This window comes from Gadus morhua, chromosome 12 (genome assembly GCF_902167405.1).
Source record: "Gadus morhua chromosome 12, gadMor3.0, whole genome shotgun sequence".
NCBI lineage: Eukaryota > Metazoa > Chordata > Actinopteri > Gadiformes > Gadidae > Gadus > Gadus morhua.
The window spans coordinates 7,432,448-7,438,137 of NC_044059.1; positions in this window are offsets into that span (position 1 = coordinate 7,432,448).

Below are 5,690 nucleotides of genomic sequence, written 5' to 3' on the forward strand. Positions count from 1 at the left end.
GTGCACCATTCGACCGGCTCCGTTTCAACATGCAGGTCTCACACACGCTCACACACTCGTGTACCGGGCCCGGTTCCATCGCCACGCCGGCGCCTTATTGCTGCTTATCCCAGCGGCTAGCACACCTAAAGAGCTGAGTCTTACCTCCCCGTAATGGTGACCTCAATGTAATGTACAAACACACCGCTGGTTAAAGCACCACCGCATTAACCAGCGAACCTGTACGGCAACAACAACAACAATATAACAAAAAAGGGCTGAATTGCAGGCAACAGCCTCGCCGAAGGGGTGGGGGTGGGGGGGGGGGGGGGGGTAAACTAATGTCGTGTGAACAGCCGCTACCAAGTGATACTTATTTCCATCGATAGGGCCATCTCTCCCCGACAATATTGTCAGGAGGTCACCGCCGGGAGCCGTGACGGCCCGCCCTGCGGTCGTATTTTGTGTTTTTAATTGGCCGGATTCACCCGGCACATTGGGGAGAGAGAGAGAGAGAGAGAGAGAGAGAGAGAGGAGAGAGGAGAGAGAGAGAGGAGAGGAGAGAGGAGAGGAGAGGAGAGGAGGGAGGAGAGGGAGAGAGAGAGAGAGAGAGAGAGAGAGAGAGGAGGAGAGGAGAGGAGGGAGGAGAGGAGGGAGGGAGAGAGAGAGAGAGAGAGAGAGAGAGAGAGAGAGAGAGAGAGAGAGAGAGAGAGAGAGAGAGAGAGAGAGGAGGAGGAGAGGAGGAGAGAGGAGGAGAGGAGAGGAGGAGGAGAGAGAGAGAGAGAGAGACTAAGAGAGAGGGAGAGAGAGAGAGTCTCTGATACAACAAAAAGGGGGTAGGGGGTGCACGGTGATGAGTAACTCTCTGCCCTTTTCCCTCAGTCCCACGGACAGCAGCGACGTAGGCCGCCGTTAATAAACCGAAGGGTCTGGGGAGCGGGCACGTCTAAAGAGAGGAAGGGGAGGTGAGGTGGAGGAATGGTTTTTTACCTCCAGCGTCTCCGGCGGGCTCTGCTCTGGCGCTGTTTTCTTATTTGTGTGTTGTGAAGTTTGTTTTAATTGTATGAAGACGTGGTGGTGGTAGGCTGGGGGTTCGGCGGGGATAAGGTATCACGGGAGGGGTGTGGAGGCAGCAGACTGATCAAAGCAGCTTTTCATTGGGGTTCACACCACTGACCCTGGTGACCATGGACATCAATCACTGGGATTGACATGTACCTCTTTCTTGGCGGAATCACACGCGCGGTTCCTTTGCATAAGAGCCTGCACCAAGTACCGATTTGTCCCCGCCGGTTGTTTAAGCACTTTTATCCTTGCATAATCAGATTGTTTGAAAACTGTTTTGGACAATGCAAGCATAATTAGCGGGTCTTATTTGAATAGCCTGCTAAGAAAGGTCTTTACATGGGATTTAAGCTTTTTCTTTTTGCCACCTACATATTTATACACCAAGAGATGTATGTTGAAAATATTACATTTCTGAAGAGGCCTGTTCTCTGCCTCACCAAGGCAGCAACAGTTGAAGTCCTTGAATGTATTTTTTATGAATACCGACTGATTGAATTGTTATTATTTGCATATTCAACATTTCGCATTCACAATTAACTGTGACCAGATCTTTGGCCGCGTGTGTATGCAGCCCAACATTAGAGATTAGCTACAGTTTGACTTGATTGTAGCTGACCGAAGAATCGAGTCAGAAAACAAAGAATCACCACAGTTAGTGGACATTTATAGGCCTAAGAAACATAGGCATTTCTTACTGGGCCATTCATAGCCTTAGTGATCGACTGGGTTTAACTGTTAACCAAATGCAGTAACACAAATTATTGGAAAGTGGACCAAAGGCTAACACAAAGACATCGATCTCCCGCTGTCAACTGGGGCACTTTCACCTTCTTTCTGGGCTTTGTCCATGTTACTTGTGCAGTTAATGGATACCATATAGGATTTCAGGTTCCTGTTGTTGCAGAGGTCATGCGCCTTTCAGAGCCCCACCGCAAGTCAAACTGCTGCTAAACGTCCTTTCTGTAATGAATCTTTGTGTATGGGCTTTTACAACTCGGAGCTGAATCAGACAGAGGGAAAAAGATGTGCATTTCTTTCAAACAACACATCAAGCAACTTACTTGTTTTTGTGTGTGTATTTTGCTTAGTTAAGAAACTGGAGTAAATCAATGAATGAGCCTAATAGGTGGGTTTTCTCGCACCATCGTTCTTGTTCATTTGTATCTGGCAATGCAATTGGACAAGTTTTGAACGGTACCAAGCTAATTGGCTCCAACGCGGCAAACACTTACTTGTTTGCAATCTAGTGGTTATAAAGTAATTGGCATGTTTTTACTTTGGTTATATTGGTAGCTTTCCTCTCATTACGTACTACCCTGTAGGTATAATACACAAAAGGACATATTCAAGTTTTTATTCAAATTATGAAAGAGTTAATGCCCTTAATGAGACCTTGAGTCAAAGTAAATTAATTTCCCTCTCAACCCTGCTTGGTACAGTGGCAAATAAAGTCAAGTCTTTAATGACCTAAAAATATTATGCTTTCAAAAAAAAGAAAACATTTATTATGAAATAATCTGTACCAATGGACTCTTAATAGATTTTAATGATTGATGTGGCGATAATTAGAATGTCAGGGATGAGGAAGTGTACAGGAAATCTAGGTATTGGATTCTCATACATGAGTGCCATGACAGGGATTCAATCAAACTATAGCCACTGCAAACTTGACATAAAATTGACTTGCCTTGCAAACACCATCATGATGAAAGCTGGGAAAATCGCAACGCGAGATGATGAAACTCCTTTTAATCTTGCACAGAAGCAAATACCCCCCCCCCCCCCTCCCTCCCTCAACGAAAAGAAGAAACAGCAGGATGATGAATGAATGTGAATGTGATCAGATAAAGCATCTACAATATTTGCTTGGCAGTTGTTTTCATCTTAACAAGTTTGCATCTTCCAGACAATACTGGTATTCCCTTCTAGGTGAATGATTATTCCAAGAACCAATAACAAATAATCATGCAAAGAAAAAAAACGATTCAGTGTGTACCGGGATCAGTTGATTCACTCCGTGAGTGATGTTACCCGGGTTCAAAGGTTCTTTGTGTAGGTAAGCTCAGGCAACCACGTGATTTGATCAGGTTCCTTCGTATTGATCCGTGGCCCACAGCGGAATAGAACCCATCCTATTCTACCTGACACCAGTGGAGATGGAGTGGTGCGCCACTAAGCCCACTAGCTTCTGATTTCTGCAGAGCCGCTGTCCACCTCCTCTCTCTCTCTCTCTCTCTCTCTCTCTCTCTCTCTCTCTCTCTCTCTCTCTCTCTCACTCCTTTTATCTCTCTCCCTTACTCTTTTTTCTCTCTCTGTCACCCTTTTCTCTCTCTCTCTGTCTCTGTCTCTGTCTCTCTCTCTCTCTCTCTCTCTCTCTCTCTCTCTCTCTCTCTCTCTCACTCCTTTTATCTCTCTCCCTTACTCTTTTTTCTCTCTCTGTCACCCTTTTCTCTCTCTCTCTCTCTCTCTCTCTCTCTCTCTCTCTCTCTCTCTCTCTCTCTCTCTCTCTCTCTCTCTCTCTCTCTCTCTCCAGCTTTCCCTCAATTAATAAACGGCCTATGCCCCAGCCCTGCCCGAGGCACTTTGAATAAAAAGCGGGGTCTGCATCCTTGGCTTTCCTCTGGTCTTTCCAGGAGACGGTAAGCTGTGGCTTGCCGAGGGTTTTCTTTCCCTCGTCCAGAATGTAGAACAATACCTGGCCATAGGGTGGACACTGCAATGGTCTCTGGGTAATCCCAGCCAACTGCCATCTTAAGCCGCCAGTTTCAGCTGCTCCAAGCAGGCCCTGCGCATGTTCTTGGCTGCGCAGTGTTTTTTTCTTCTTTCCCTGCCTTACATGTAGGTGGAGGTTTCATGTAGTTGGATGGAGGGTGTTGCATGTGCCCCGGGGGATGCCAGTACAGGTGGTTTTACCAATCACGTTCAGCGACTGGCCATGGTCCCTCTACCCCCCCCCCCCCCCCCCCCCCCCCCTCCCCCAGAAAGCCCCCCGAGAAAGTTTAGTTTCACAGAGGTTCTGTGTCCAGGGATCATACAACACAGGGACACATGTAATTTCTCTGTTTCATATTATTTTTCCCAAACATGTTTCAGATTACGAATTATACACACGAAAAAAGTTTTGGAGATGAAGAAAAATGATTTTTCCTGGACATGGGAAAATAGAAAAACAAACCAGGAGAAACCGTTTGATGAGGACGTCTGACAGAGACTGGTTGCTTTAGAGACCCCACGTCGTCCTCCGGAGCCAGGAGGTGATGTAGGACTGTGCGTCCTTCATCCCGTCTCCAACAATGAGTTCACGTAAACCTACTGACGCTCTACAGATGCCGGGCTCCAGCCAGGAGCCAGCGGTGAATCAATTATAATGTCTCCAGTATTTAAATGAGCCCTACTCCCAAGTCATTTGAGTACAATAAATAGGTCAGTGCAATCTAAATTGATTCAGCTCATCCCACGTCTTACACTGTGGAGAAGGGAAATGCAGCACTGGGTTTCCCTGGTGGGACACGCCGACTACCTACACAGGGAGTGTATATATCTCTCTCTCTATCTGCAGGTATATATATATATATATATATATATATATATATATATATATATTCTGCTCAAGGTCAATTCACGTAATAATTAGATCCGGTCACCAGTCGATGCCAATTCAAACCAGAAAGGCTTTAGAATTGATCTGGAATGTAAAGAAGGCGCCACCACTCGTCTTGAGATTCGTGACTCAAGTGTGATTCAAGGATTAAATTGTCCAATCTGTGTTCGGGAAAATCTGAACAAAGATCTTTTTGGTTCTGTGCCGTTTTGAAAAGAACCCAAAGCTGTCACGTCGCTATGTCTGCCTGACACAGTTCTCTCCCTAGATTCAATCCCGTTCCCGAGTTATAAGGGGAACATTTAATGACTCACAGGCAAGTAAATGAAGCCCTGAAAGAGCTCTCATTACAGCGCTGCACCAGTCAATGTGTTGCCTTCACTTTGCAATCGCTGATATTGTGCTGCTAATGTTCAGTACCTACTATGCGCTAGTTCTAAATTGTATTGTGCGTTGGTCTTACGAAGTAAGTTCAAAAGTGTGTTTTTCGGGGCCGACGTCTCGAACATGGAAGAAATTTGCCCCTCGAATATTGAAAAGAAACTCTCAGCCGCCGTAGACATCAATGGGACATCTTTACCTGATCACATTCAACCGTCAATCAACGGGGGCATGCTGCCTCCTTGTAACAGATTGCTTTTCCCGTCACGCCACTGGTTTCTGTACTGTTCAGTTGAGTCCACAAGAGTGGAGTGTCATGCAGTGGCGAGCTGCCCTACTTTTTTTAAATGAGCTGGAATTCATCTGCATGCAACAGGAAATGGTACCGGGTCCGCCGTATCAAATGGCAGAGGGCCACAGTGTTTAACCACACCAATAGGAATCAATACCGGGAGAGCGGAAGAGAGCCATAATTACTCGGAGAAAAGCGTTCTCACCTCCTCGTCTGCGACACGCAAAAGGTTTGGACCTTAACTAGTAAGGGAGCGTGTTTGTGTGTGTGTCTCTGCGCTAATCAATTGATGTGTGTGCGCACGTGCATGTGTGCGTGCGTGTGTGTTTAAAACACAAACGTGCGTCCGTGCACATGCACGGGCACAAA